The 16,443-nt window shown below is 34.0% G+C and overlaps 1 long non-coding RNA gene across 1 annotated transcript; it reads left to right on the top strand.

Moving 5' to 3' along the window:
* The first annotated feature begins 13,625 nt into the window (after positions 1–13,625).
* LOC111878866 (uncharacterized) lies at positions 13,626–16,326 on the top strand. Its single transcript, XR_002845959.3, has 4 exons — positions 13,626–13,729; positions 13,842–14,986; positions 15,445–15,521; positions 15,603–16,326. It is a non-coding gene; the product is annotated as an uncharacterized LOC111878866 (long non-coding RNA).
* Positions 16,327–16,443: the final 117 nt, after the last annotated feature.

Raw genomic sequence — 16,443 nt, 5'->3', positions numbered from 1 at the left:
TTCCCTATATATATATATATATATATATATATATATATATATATATATATATATATATATATATATATATATATATATATATATATATATATATATATATATATATATGGGCTTAGTGAATATGTGGTTGTTATGTATCTAATATTAGGTATAGAACCATAAAAAACTACATAGTTTTAACAAAATGCAATCAAATCTCTCTACCATCTTTTTTGTATCCTATATAAGACTAGATGATAGGATTAGTACATATTTTTATGGAGTTTTACATAGGGTAAATGTCATATTAACCCAACGAACTTTTCACGTTTGTCCGATTTAGTCACCAAAGTTATTTTTCTACGCAATAGGTCACTAAACTTGTTGGTAACCTGTTAACTACACCATTTTACCTTATTTTATAGGTTGCCCAGTTTGACTTGCCATTTTACTCTGATCTACGTCACCTCAAAGTCATTATCTCCTTCTTTCCTTTCCTTTCTACACATCTAATTGCATTCTTCGTTGTTTCCTCTAATCACACACATTTGGGTTTGACTCTCATTTGGGTTTGACTCTCATTTGAATTTGGAATTAAAAATTAAGAATTGGGGATGATTTTATCATAAATGGTTTGACGATTCAGAGAAGCTTCAATGGTGGTGGTGAATTTATACAGAATAATTGCAATAATTCCAGCAGACAAACCTCCCAGAAACGCCTAAAGATGTAACGGAGGAGCATTTGCCTCAACTGGCGTTATTGCTTTCAAAATCTCAAGTGCCTCCTCCTTCAACGTCTTTTTAGTTTCTGTTCTCTTAGACCTAAATTTCTAGTCCATAGACAAAATTCTCAACTCAATCATTGCTAATACTCGCATATAACTGCAATAGGTTCAGTTGCGAATCATAATTACGGTTTACACAAATCAAACCCCTGTGATAAAGAAAGAGAGAGAGAGAGAGTGTGTGTGAGTGAGTGATGTGCACGGAAGTACCCACTAATTTTAAATTTATAACCTAACAAACTTAGACTAACTATGCACTTGTAGGCAGTGTACCTAGTCAGATTACAGTATAGCTTAGGTAAGTCGAGTGTCGGTCACAGGGAACGGTATTATTAATTAATCTATTCACTACTAAATTAATATAACTATTAATAAGCTAAAAGGGGTTTTTATCTAATTTTGCAAGTTTAGATGAACTTAATTCTTTAACAAAAACTCAATCAATAAACAAAACACTTATGTTAGTTCGAATTCGCTTTCACTCAATGGTTGTACATTAGCAATTTAGTTCTAAATCTACTAATTATTAATCAATTCATGTAAATCTATTATGGTCATACAATAGTTAACACATAATCAATTATTAAATAAGATTGGATCCATGAAAGATTGATTAATCAAAACACAATTACAGTCATAATATGAGTTCTCTAACACAACTTAATTTAATGATTCAATTACTTATCTAAGACTGGTTTGATCTTAGCTCTAATAACTAGTGTTCACTATATTATTAGGTATTCAAATTCATGCAGATTTGTGTTCACTAACTACACAGAACAAGAATTTAAAGCAATTAAATAATTAACTCAAGCATGCTAGGTAAAATCAATCAACGCAAGCATATCCCCAACAAGTAAAATCGAGTCTGATGCATTAAAACCATGAGTTCCAGCTTCGTCTAGCTAACAGAAGCAACTAGATTTAGTTGGACATATTAACAGCTAAACAAACAAACACTATAATCAAAAACATGTTTAAATGTACCAATCTATCAAGATAAATTATGAACTCCTCCTTCCTTGGTGTTAAAACCAGCTTCTAGAGCTTCTTTGCCTCTGAATTTCGTCTCCAGGAATCCTCCTAAGCCAGCAAAAGTTCTCTCCAATCATAATGGAGAAGGATATATATATATATATATATATATATATATATATATATATATATATATATATATATATATATATATATATATATATTCTGCCAAATCACCGTTCACGTCGTGAGCATTTAAAACTCACGTCGTGAACTCGAGGTAATCGTGATCGTCAAGGATTCCTTCACCCGGATGTTTATCTTCTAATTATTTCCACTCACGTCGTGAACCATCAACTGTTCATGTCATGAGTACGTCTTTTTTGGGTGTTTTTCTTGTCTTTCAAGCCTTCAACATCCAAAGTTTCATCCTTTAACGCTTTTAGTCCCTTTCTTCAAAATGTCTTCTTTTTTGCTGCAAAATATAATTTAACCTTATAAGTACCATTATTCTATGCAAATGACCAAAATATATATATATAATTGTACTTAAATATTGCCTAAAAATATATATAAATATGGCAATATTTGTTGGGTTTTGAGCATTCTAACACTCCTAAGTGTACATGCAACCCTAAATACCTTGGATCTATGTTTTCTCTATTATACATGCAAATATGAACTTTCCAAGGTATTATCCTAATCTAGCATACAAAACAATGAATATAACAAGATAGAATATATACCTCTTTGATGTAGAAAGTCTTCATGAAGCTTGAGTGCCTAGTGCCCCATGTGTGACACCTCAAATGGTTCATACAACATCAATTGCTTTTGGAATAACCTTGAGAGAAATGTAGAACACTTGAAATCGGCTAGCCCTTCTCTAGCATGATCCTAGTGCCGATTTTGGTCAAGAATAAGATGCATATATAGTTAGGGTTACACCATGTAAACCCTAATTGACATGGCCTTTCATTTCCATGATCCTTGGGTACAAAAACACCATGGAGCATCCATGAAGCATCATATGGGTTTTAGCCTAACTAGATAATCCATGGAGCATTAGCCTACTATATAAGTATGGATGATTTACACAATCAACCCATATATTTAATTAGTCTTCTTTTGATCACTTAATTAATCCTAGATTAATTCTTGATCAATACTAATTAAATAATCTTATTAATATATTAGAACTTATAATATATTAACCAACCTTAAGTGTTATTTCTCTCATTATAGTCTATCCAAATGCATGATGCCATGCAACCCAAATGGACCATGTCGGGTCGGGTCAAGTCTTACCAATTATAGTTATGGACTTAGACATTAATCCAACAGTCTCCCACTTGGATAAGTCTAAAACTATTATTGCGTATGACTTCAAGAACCGACTGGCAATCGTAGCTCTCAAAAGCTTCTGTCGAACTCTAACCTTGTCGATGAACTCTGACCTTTGTCAATGACTTGTCCATTAGATAAGGGATCATATATTCCTCCATTATAGATATCGTATGGACTGAGACATGGATTATAATCATTCTCTCTGTCCATTTGTTGTTTCCCGATTTCCAATTTATGACGACTGACTAATTGAACAAATCAAATCAGTCTTGGCCCGGCCAAGCACTTCTATTTGTCATCATCAAATCATCGAGAGGCCCACATATATCGCTTTTATCCCAAAGGTAAAAGGAATGGATAAACTTCGACTCATATGGCTTGTTCTACTACTTGTTGAATCATACACAAAGACACGTTTTATAACACCGAGTTACCGAATGAGTTTTCGTGCAATCAATGTACAACCAACTCATATCTCTAGGTTTGAAGAATATAAGATATTATTGTTTCATGATCACTCGTGATAAAATCCATGAAGTGATTCCAATGAGCGCGGGTTGAATCCAATACTGAGAACTTATGAGCACTCATGAGTGTTGTAGCCCTTTGTCCAACATCTTAGACCTCTACAAGCCAACCCATGACAGTCTTGATTCATATCTACTTCCAACATATGACTGACTGTGGATGGTTTGAATAACTTAGTCAATCAGAACAATGACCTAGTTATTCTGGAAGTCAAAACATGTAAAGTGAAACACAATAATAATCGAATCCAATATGGTATCAAAAACTATGAACATAAATAAAACACCTTTTATTTATCACCATATGATTGCACATTATTCATTGTATACTGTTTTAGCTATCAACTTTATTCTTGAATTTAAAACAATAGTTGTCCCATGCTCCAAGCATGTACACTATGTTTTCTAAACACTAGTCATGTCATACACCAAGTATGCATACTATGTTTGTCTATGATCTTTACTTTGTGAAATAGATCGATTGAACATAACTCCAATTATCCTCTTTTCACAGTCTCAAATCGTTATTGCAAATGCAAGAATTCCAAATTCATGCCATTTACTGAAATCTGTTAGATTCTAAACTTATATGCATTGATCCTCTTGTAATGATTATGCACAAAGTCAGAAAGACTTGACAGCAACCATTACAGAGCATTCCAAAGGAGATCAGCTCCTTGGAAACATCCTTCTTAAATTAAGTTTCCTAATCTTATACATATTGAATGATTTCTAACTTTGAAACATTTCCATATTCCATTTTGACTATCACTTCTGAACAAGAGTTGCCTCCTTACAGATTATGTCAATATGGTCCTTCCAGAATTATCACTATACTTCCAACTGTTCTTGAGCAACCAATCTTTGGTAAACCTTAGATTATCCTCGACAATTGTTTAATCCTTTTAGTCATATCCAATTCTAGACCTTTTCCCTTCTTAATGCCCCAAGCATTTGGAATTTTTTTAGAAAGGATGAATATAGCACATGTAATCGATCCTATATCCGAAACATATGGGACACGATTCACAAGACATAAAGACTAAACCAGTCTTTTGCTATAACATTTCCATTTCTATTTTCCAAGTTCTCATAATTCAGATTATGAAAAGGGATGCCGTAATCATAATTGAATTTTAGAACGCAAATAATGGACCCATATACAGAATTTCCTTATGTTGAGCCATTCCAACATGAAATTCATATATATACCCTTGACTAAATACGATTAAAACCTCAATCTAAGCTTTTAGATTTAAGATGAAGTATAATTTCCTCTCCCTTAATTATAGCAAAACAACTCTTTCCCAGTTGAAACTTTTGTTTTCTATAATTAACATTGCTAACTTGCAAGCTTTATCATAATTATCATGCTCCCACTAACATGATGATTATTAGCATAAAACTTATGCTCCCACTAGCTTTGACATGTACTCAGAAATTAGCTGACTTTCTTACCAAAGTTCAGATTTCTGATACTAGATTGTTTTGATAAAACTTTATCAAAATCATACACCTCTTTTAGATAGCTCACAGGTGTGTCTAAACAATTTTAGAACTATGAAAAGGGATGTCGTAATCATATTCTCAATTGTTTAGACCTTTTTGCCACTTCTCTCAAGTCCATGTTAGTGTGCCGGTTAACCACACAGCTCCACTAACGACTTTGAGAATGCAAATATCACAATTGCTATCTACTTCAAATCTACTTGGTGGAAGTGTTTCCTCACCATCATTTTCATGAATCGAAGAGAAAACTTATGACCCTTAGATTTAATGGTGTATGTGTTCTTATCCATGTGAATTGTCAAAACCATAGTCACAAGACAAGGATAATGACAAATTCAAACTCATATGGACTGAACTCAATCTTAATTTCTTGCCACCTGGCAGCTTAAGGGGCTACCATTGCTTCAAAGTTGTTGTGCAACCAATTGAGAACTCTAAGAACGCATATGCAAAGCCAACGTTAACTGGAATGGGCACAAAATATGTCAACACAATAGGTTATAAACCTCAAGTCGTGTGCTAGTGAAGAACTTCAGGTTTTATTCTTGATTAGTTCTGGAGACTTTCAAGACCTTAAAGACTCCCACTGTCCTCTTGACATATAAGACTCCCTTGTCAAACATCCAAGAGATAGTGCGGATTCTAATCAAGACAAACACTTCATACAATTGGCCTTAGTTGGTCTTTGTTTTATCCAAAACATCACAACTTACCAATTTCAAATATACAAGAGTAGAAAACTTTTACTCTTACATTTGACAAGTGTTTTAAACCTTCTTTAAGACATGTCACTCAAGTTACAATTTTAGAGTATAACTCTAAAAATTGTTTTTGGAACGAAGTATGAATCATCTTCTTGATATAACTACTTCAACAATTCATAACTCATCTTCTTAACTATTAGAATCCACTTAGAAGATGAATTGTGATAAGGTCTCTTAATCATTAAGATGATCATATAATATGATACTAAAGTACTCTCCCATCTTTTTAGATTTGAGAAACTTTTATCCTTCTGCCTAATTTGATTCTTCTTATTCGCTCTATCATACATTGGAACCTTTTCCAATGTCTCAGAATTACACTTATGCTTGTAAGTATAACCATATTTACTGAGCTATAGTTAATTATGACAAATAGTCTTATCTATCTTTTGTGGTGGACTTAGCCAATGCACAAGAATGTGTACTCGATCCCTTAGTCCTTTACAAGACTCACACATCCATGTGAACAAGTAATTAGTCTTAATTTTCCAATACTTGAAAGTTCTCATTCATCATGCTATACAACTTGCATGATTCCAAGTTCCGGTCTAATTGAAACTTGGGTGATGAGAATCTTTCCTTATTTGGTAAATTTAGACATTACCACAAATGAAAGAATCAATTTCATATTTCCACTCTTGCTATTAATGGAATCTTATAAGCAACACAGATTTTCACAAATGCCATTGTAATGATATTTTAAAATAAATAAAATCAAAAATTTTCTTTTATTTTACAAACTTTGCGGAAAAACTATCCTTACAATGCAAAAGAGCATGAAAACTTTGTTGTTATCTATTTCTAAGCAATATCTCATAACTCCTAAGAAGTAGCTCAAGAGTCCGATCTTCAAACTATGTGATAGAAATCCATCTACGCGATCAGATTCAGCATATTCTTTCTTTAAGTTTCTTCATTTTCTTTGATTCTTAAAACATCAACATGTGACCCAGTCACATCATGTATCAAGAATCTCATAATAGAAACTTATCAGCGTTAGATAGTGGACTTTACCTGAATTAGAGTCAAACTTATTGACTTTAACATCCTTAGGTAACCTGGCAGCTTCGCAACTAATGCCCCTTCCTTTGGCAATTTAACATATGGATGCTTTGGTAATGGAACATGGGACTATCACAGACTTGGCCTTTCTCTTTACCATTTGGTCAACCGGGTTGACTATGGCCGATCCCTTTCCATTGGGAAGAGAGAGCTTTACTGTATATCCAATGTCATTATTGTCAATGTCCATAAAGTTTTAGGAAGTTGATCTTAGCAAATAGATAAGATCATTAAGGGTCTTGTCATAGTCTGTTTCATAGGAGTCCCAAAGGAGCTCACTATGTGACTTAGAAAGTGATTGAACCACCAACTTTCTCAAGACTTTGACACCCAACTCTCTCGGCTTGTCAATATGTGACTACGTCTCCAAGATGTGATCACACCTAGACCTTGCCTTGCCAATAGGGCTTGAGTGACCTTGAACTTGTGGGTTAGGAAGAATAATTGGAGGAGGTGAAAGAAGTATGATTTCCATGGGACATCATCTTCATTTAGGAAAGCTTGTTTCAAGAGATTTGGGAAGATCATAAATGTCTAAACCAGACATCTTTTGGGAGATATTCAAGATAGTTGATTTAAAGTCCTTAATAACCCAATATGAAATATTAAGGGTAGGACCCAACACAATACTTATATAACTTGGAAGAGGGATGTCGTAATCCAAGCTATAAAATGTATGAAGGTAGGTGAATGACGATTTACCAATTTCCACCAAGATAAACGAAATGTATTATTAGGTTTTAATTGGTTTTGAAACTCCTAGATCTTTGAGATTAATTGAACTGTTCAATGGCATGTTTCAATCTCGAGTGTGCCCTTCAGGTTTTGTGATTGGGATGTCGAGGATCACAAAACAAGGTGTGAAGTAACCATGCAAATTACTTGGTACCCTTAAGTGTTTACCCCTCAATCGATGTGCCAGTTAACCACATACGCTCCATCGATACTATGATAAACATTAAGTTACCCTTTGCCTACCTTGTTAAATACGAGTTAGTGTGCCGGTTAACCACACACGCTCCACTAACTGACTTAAACAAAGTGCAAAGTGTAATTTCATGGATTAGCACCTTATTCACATTTTCCTAAGTAACTAAGATTGGGTATTATTAAGAGTTTAGTTACTTAGTATTTATCATTAATACTTTTAATGAAGGGAGAATTCTAGTCCTTGTCCTGCCCGTTCGGCTAACGACCCTCCACCGGTCAAGGAAGCGGTGGGTGAGAGTGGACACCCATTAAACTGCCATTTTATAGGCAGTAACCTTATACCCCCATTATAGACCGGCTTCGTAAATGAGGCCTACTAACGGTAAGACTGGCTTGTTCTTATACATATATATATAAATATTATTAACTTATAATATTATAAAGTATAAGGGTTGAATTTTAACTTTTAAAATTCTAAGGGATAACTTGGAATTAAAGTATTCATAAGAGAAAACTTTTCAAATTCCAAAACTTGAGAGCAAGTTTTTGAAACTATTCAAAACTAATTAATTCCATAACTTATGTGTTTAAAGAAGTTTTAATCCAAAAACTCTTCAAGTTCCATAACTTGAGGATAAGTTATGGAAGACTTTAAATTATTAAAGAATGTAACTTTTTCTTTATTTTGTAACTTATGGAATTAATTAAGGTTACATATTTTATTACTTAATGAAGTGACTCTTGAACTTCCATAACTTAAGGACAAGACTCTTCATTTTTGTAACCTTTGCCAACTTTTATGAGTTTTATGAAACTTAAATGTGACTTTTCATATAACTTGAGGACAAGTTACAAAAACACACTTTAGAATCAACTCTTAGATTAATTTGGATTGAAAACAACAATTTCACATAACTTCCTATAAGTCTAAGCAACTCATAAGAACAAGATAATTCACATCAAACTTTTTCATGTAATTAGTCTAAACCTTAAACTAATACAAAACATGATTCTATTGACAATTATCTTTGAAATTGGATTAGCATGAACATTACCACATTAAAAACAAGTTTATAAGTTCAAAAACAGCTTAGGGTAATGTTCCTAGTCCATTTCTAGCCAAAAAAAACTCGAAAATATGCTGTCTGGGGCTCCTACTCGTCGAGTGCATGAACCTAGTCGACGAGTAGGATGATTTTACTCATGGACTCGGCGAGTCCAGTGCCCAGAAAGCCAGAAAATCAAGTTTTTCAGCATTTTTCTGCAATTTGCATCAAGTATAATTGAAAACAAGCCTAGTCTCTGATACCACTGTTGGGTTTTGAGCAATCTAACACTCCTAAGTGTACATGCAACCCTAAATACCTTGGATCTATGTTTTCTCTATTATACATGCAAATATGAACTTTCCAAGGTATTATCCTAATCTAGCATACAAAACAATGAATATAACAAGATAAAATACATACCTCTTTGATGTAGAAAGTCTTCATGAAGCTTGAGTGCCTAGTGCCCCAAGTGTGACACCTCAAATGGTTCACTCAACATCAATTGCCTTTGGAATAACCTTGAGAGAAATGTAGAACACTTGAAATCGGCTAGCCCTTCTCTAGCATGATCCTAGTGCCGATTTTGGTCAAGAATAAGATGCATATATAGTTAGGGCTACACCATGTAAACCCTAATTAACATGGCCTTTCATTTCCAAAGTCACGACGTGAGTGTGTTAAGATTCACGACGTGAATTCGATTGGAAGCAGATTCTGGAAAGTCACCATATACTGACTCACGACGTGAACAGCAATGGGTCACGGCATGAAAACTGGATTCTCATAAATGTATTTCTTCCAACCTTTCTTTCAATCCTTATATTCAACCCTCATGTCTTAATGGATTAAGACTCTTCTAACCCTATTAATTTCAACTCTTCTCTCCAACTTTCTTCTCACTTGACTCACCCCACACTTAATTTAAATTATGGTTCTCGACTCTCGACTTTAAACACTCCCGGCTAAACACATATACACTCGTATCTCGACATCATTTATACGCGCTCCTAGCAATTCTGAAAAAATAACAACTAATAAGAGAAAAAGTAACATAATATCTAAATAGTTTTACAATCCCAAACAAATAAAAAGAAAAAGAAAATATAACTAAACCAAACAAAACTAAAATAATAAAAGAAACGACCAATCATCCTCGTCATCCTCGTTCACCCCGCTAGTGCCTGCTCCGTCCGCTCCATGTCCTCTATACTCTGTCTACCTTGGGAAAATTGGGTAATGATACCCCAAATGAGGTGGCTACTCCACCCCAAGGTGTAGAACGACGTTCTCCATGGTGCCACCAATCCATTTGACACTCAAAGATAACTGGTCAAAATAACCAGCCATATCACCCCCAAAAGGTGCTCTTACCATGGATACGGGTGGATGCATTGGTTGCCCTCTTTCTCCCCTTCCTTTTATGTTCCTGTGCCTCAGCCTCGGTTATGGTTGTTCTGGTTGTGTATCAGGCTGCTCATCACCCTCATTACCCTCATCATCTGAAGGTACTATTCCCCAATGCGACCCAAAGTTTCTGAAAACCCGCATGGTCTCCAAAAACCCCATGCCAAACTCATGCTCTTCCACACAAGTCATGGAACGAGTAATATCAGGAACAACCAAATGATACGAGCGGGCCAAACGCGTAATAAATTTCCCTCCACAAATGGGGCTCCCAGGGCGAGAACTAGCTGCGGACCCGGCCAGAAAACATGCTAGAAAATAAGAAATGTTGCAACACACTCCGGGCTGCAAGATACACCATAAGAAGAATAAATTTTGTTTTGTTACTTGATCTCCATGCCTCCTACGATTGATGGAAAATGTGATGAAACGGTGGAGTAAGCGATGGATAGGGGACCGAATACTACTCTCGGGAGACACTCCAGAATTAAACATTATGGACGCAATATTATGCCAGAAAACATGTCCAGTGACACCCTCCGTGTATCCTCTAGCTGCCGCGCTTAAGAACATACCAAATTCGGGAGTCATTGCCTCTTGTCGATCATATAGTCCAACTCTCCAAGCAAGTTCAACGAGACTGCACTCCCGGTACTCACCCCCCAACCGGAACACCAAAGCTTGCGGCCAATGTGGGTCTTGGACAGTCTCCTGGAATGTCACTGTTGAGAAAAACTCAACACAAAATTCCTTATACACCCGCTCTTGGACTCGAAATAGGTTGAGCCAACCCGAGCAAGTGAACGAGTATCCATCTCCAATAAATATTTTTGTCAAAAATGGGGACAACCTTTCCACGAGCCCAACTTCCCTCAACCGCGTCCAATTGATTGTAGGAGCAACAACAATCTTGCGGTTGTAGAGCCACCGGCCCTAATTTGTTGTTCCATCGGGTCAAGATGTCGTGGGACATTGTTGTGGGAAAATTGTAAAACGGGTGCAAACCCGCAACTCCAAGAGGTGCCTCCCTTCTAGGACCCATTTCTGCAAAAACAAGCAACAAACACACCCAAAAGAAACAACCCACAAGCTTAGAAATTAACAGAACTGAAAATGTCCAATCATTGTATTCACGTCGTGAATCCTTTAGGATTCACGTCGTTAGTTCGCAACATCTGCAAGCAGAATCGCTAAAATCAGGGGCAAATCTCGTCAAAATATTAATGGGGTTTATTCCTATACCATTTTCAAGCACAAAGCATCAACATTCCAAGGCTATTACGGGAATTTTAAGAAGTAAATTCGACATTTCATCTAACTAATAAACCCTAACCCTGAGTTCAACTATTAAAGAAAAATTAAACTTAAGAATTAAGAATCATTACCTTAGATTGTAGTATGAGGTAAGCAAAAACGAAAATTAAGTGTTGTCGGCCAAAATTGGAGCAAGGGGGGACCAGATCTTGTGTTTCACTTCGTGAGGAATAAACAAAAGAGGGTCAACTGATTCTTAACCCTTTAATCTGTGGTCCCGTGTTTTTCAAAACTCATGTCGTGAGTCCTTAAGGATTCACGTCGTGAGTCCTGTCTAGGCTTAATGTTGGGCCATGCATTCCTCATCAAATTTGGACTAGTCTTGGGCCAATTAGTTTAATAGAAAATGGGCTCATATGCATCATTTGTATATTATCCGGCTTATTCAGAATTCACGTCGTGAATTCTTAACTGTTCACGTCGTGAATCCTACACGAAATTTTTTTATTATTAAGTCAAGTTGTTTATTAACTAAATTCTTAATTATCACCAATTCATTTTTAGGGACCCCACACTCAGTGTTTAATTATGCGAGTTGGATGATATGATCTATGTTTCTAAGATTAAAATGCAAAAACTAAAAAGAAAAAAAAAATTCAAACCAAACTCGGGTTGCCTCCCGAGATGTGCTTTTTTTTCTTGGAGTCATGAGTTGGACTCTGTGCCTCCTACGTTGAGTCCTATGAAGAATCCACCACTAGGATCTTTTGTTCCTTGAAACGCCTCTTGTAACCTTGAACTCGTCTTTTGTACGCCTTTTTCAAATTTTCCTTTTTAGCTTTGACCTCGTCTTCATCAAGCTTGCGTTTGGTCCCTTTAGTTTCTTCCTTGCACTCCATAGCATTCTTCTCTTCTTTCACCACTGGAGTTGTTACTTTTGAAGTAACCTCCTCTTCATCACTCGTTATGTCATCATCTTCCTTGCTCGTCCAAGAAATTGGACTCGTGTAGGCAATGACTTCAACTAAATATGGAACAGATGTTCTTGGTTTTGTTCTTTTAACTTGATGAATGGTCTTGATCTCTTCTTCCATGAGCTTCTCTAATTCTTCAAGTTCATTGTCTTCATCAATGTTGAACACCTCTTCTTGAGCATGATTCCCTTGAAAGTCATCTTCTATCCCAAAAAATTCATTTTCATTACCAACCCTCAAGGTGAGCTTAGACTCCTGAATATCAACAAGAGGTCTAATATAAACAACACATTCGGAATGCATAAATGTTGAGGATAAATTATGAAATCAAAAATAATATGAGCTCAAAAGCAATAGAAGAAGCTAACAATGAAACAAATTGAGTTTTTAAAATCAAAATGAAGTCAATTTTGATGGTTCTATACCTAATATTACATACATGACAGCCACATATTCACTTTTCCCTATATATTCACTTTTCCCTATATATATATATATATATATATATATATATATATATATATATATATATATATGTGTGTGTGTGTGTGTGTGTGTGTGTATGAGTTTTTTTCTTAGATAAACCATTTAAGATGTAAAAAAACAAATTAATATGTTTTTAAAACTACAAATACGTATTTTTATGTATTTAAAAATATACATATAAATAAAAAAAACTTGTTCATTCATAAACATGTTTATATAAGTATATACATATATTTTTAGAAGTGTAAATATGTATTTTGATATATGTTTTTTTTTAAGTATAAATATATTTTTAGAAGTAAAGATACATATTAATATATAAAAATGTAAAAATATATATATATTTATACTTATAAAAACTATATCTATAAAACACATATTCATAATTCTAAAAATATTATTTATCTTTTTAAATGGTATAACCATGCAAAAACACACACACAAACAAACAAACAAACATATATATATATATATATATATATATATATATATATATATATATATATATATATATATATATATATATATATATATATAGGGAAAAGTGAATATACTCTTAAGGGTATATAAGGGTATATAAGATAGGTACCCCAAATATCTAAAACTATGTCTTTTGATAAGGAGTGTGAGTTTCTCGGTACCTTATTCTCTCTTTATTTTGTGAGGCCTTCATAGCTAACATGTATTTCTTGATTCTTTCCCAAAAATTGAATCTTTCTTACTTCATATAACTAATTCCAGAACATCGAGTTCCTGATTAATCCTAAGAACAAGTTTTTCGTTTTATTTCTCAGGTTCAAAGAGGGACATTTCATGATCATCCCCCATTGACAACCATGGTTACTTTGTATCATCCCTAACTTCCGTCGCTCTTGGGTTGTGGAGTAGAAATTACATGAAATGATTAATCAAAGGGGAAAGTGGTATAATAGCTTTATCTGTCGAAGAGCTAAAGATAAGTGGATTTGATAAAAACAGTCAATGTTATACGTTTGAATAGTTAACTGGCTGGTATCGTGACTTCTGGAACAATCCTGGAGAATTCAAAAAAGTGTTATGGCTTAATTCAGTAGGTCTAAATAGGGTGAAATTGGTGTTTTGATAGAGGGGAATTGTAAATGTTTAACTTGCACCCACCATGTGTTTGACATAATGCCAACAAGAAGAATGAGGCATGCATTTTGGAGACCTTATAGGGGTATTTTTGTCTTTCATTTTTATTTCTTTCAATGTTTATCAGAAGTCATTTTCTTCTGTTGTTGCTGCTATCATTCATAAAAATGCAAATAATATTGGAGTACATGGATCAAGAACTCAAAAGCTACATAGAAAAAACAAAGCAACCATTTAGTCAAAGTGAAGTTGAATGTTAATGATCTAACTTCTTCAAGGATTATATTTTCTTCATGAAAATTGGATGATTCGTAGTGATTTGAAGACTTCAAACTTGCTTTTGGACAATAATGGTGATTTAAAGATTTGTATTTTGGTATGTCACGACAATACGGGAGTCCAGTGAAGCCGTATTTTGATGGGAACAGAAGAGCAGATTGATCAGATTTTTAAGACACTTGGGATATAGAATGAGAAGATATGGCCTAGTTATTCAAAGTTGTCGGGAGGTAAAACTGTCTTTTGCGAAGTAGAATTGTAATAATGCATTTTTACTCGTTGCCTACTTTTTTCTCTAATTCATGTCTTCTACCATTATAAATAAGGTTGCTATGACTTATGATTTTGAAGAAAAAGTTTTTATTCAGTAAGTGTTGTATTATTTTTGATGATAGGATGGGAAAGGATACTGATCAACTTTACAAAAATGAAAGTCAAAAGGATGATATCGAGTTGCCATTTCTTAATCTATCAAAAATAGCGAAAGCTACACATAATATTTCATTTGATAATAAGCTTGGAGAAGGCCTATGAACCAGTTTACAAGGTTAGCTGTTTATTTGACCAATTGCATAATATTTCATTTAATACTTCTAATTTTTTTCACATATATACAACAACTCAGGGTGTTCTTCCAGATGGAAAAGAAGTGGATGTAAAACAATTAGTCCAGACAACTATATGTGGTTATCTATTTTTGACTTTATGGGATAAGCAAAAAATATTGTCCGTAATTAATTGGGTTGGGTTGTAAGAACGAAATTTCCGTATTCGTTTTTTATTGAAAGACCAAATTGCCGTTATAAACTTGTTGAAAATTTTCGTTCCAATTTTTTTAAGAAATTGAAAATGGTAATGATGTGTGTAATGTTTTGTATACATAAAGTTTATTTCCTTTTATGGACCTAATAAACTGTATGAATGAGACGATCAAAATGAAAGATTTTTTACTTGTTAATAAGGTTATGGTTTATGATTTATGATATATATTATTTTTTGTTGTAGGGTGAGTGCATCTGTCATGGCTCTTCCATCCAATAATGATGTTGTGGACACTTCCAACACAAAAAAGAAGTCTAGTTGTAGGTTACCGAAATACCCTCCTAGTCATCTACACTTCTACACAAGCTTATTAACTAATGACTGAAATACCCTTGTTGCAGGTTCCATGATTTGGAAATCATTTTTGCATAATGAAGGACATAATGACATATTAGGAGCCCAAAAGATTTGAGATCAAATGGTCTTAACAAAAAAAACTCTAGAATTGTAGATGCGATTGTTTTATGATAGTGTACTTACCCTTTTTTTTCAAAATGAGAAATGTACTTATACTTATCATTTTTAATCAAAAATAGCAATTGAGATTCTTCGCTTTTGGTCGTATTGTTTAAGTGAGTTGAACTTCCATATCCTTAAGTTCTTGAGGATTACCATCTTTGGGACAGGGGCAAAATCGTCCCATAATTTTAAAAACCATCAAACTTATGCGTAGATTAACACAACATTAACCAAAATGACAGCCTACTTTCATTTTTAACATAGAATTGCAGAAAAGTTTCGTTTTGAACCCAAAATGACAGCTTTATTTCATTTTCACCCAAAATTGCAGAAAAGTTTTGTTTTGAACCCAAAATGACAACCTACTTTCATTTTTAACCCCAAATATCCTCATACTTTTGTTTTTTTTCACAAAATACCCTCATACCTCCATTTTTTTCACAAAAATACCATCATACTTCCGTTTTTTTCACAAAATACCATCATATTTCCGCTTTTTTCATAAAATACCCTCATAATTTCGTTTTTTCACAAAATACCATCATATTCCGTTTTTTTCACAAAATACCATCACACTTCCGTTTTTTTTTCATAAAATACCCTCATAATTTCGTTTTTTCACAAAATACCATCACACTTTCGTTTTTTTCACAAAATACCATCATACTTCCGTTTTTTTCATAAAATACCCTCATAATTTCGTTTTTTCACAAAATACCATCG

This window comes from Lactuca sativa, chromosome 5 (assembly GCF_002870075.4).
Source record: "Lactuca sativa cultivar Salinas chromosome 5, Lsat_Salinas_v11, whole genome shotgun sequence".
In the NCBI taxonomy this organism is placed as follows: domain Eukaryota; kingdom Viridiplantae; phylum Streptophyta; class Magnoliopsida; order Asterales; family Asteraceae; genus Lactuca; species Lactuca sativa.
The sequence above is the reverse complement of the archived record's forward strand: the minus strand, read 5'-3'. Positions and strand labels throughout refer to the sequence as shown.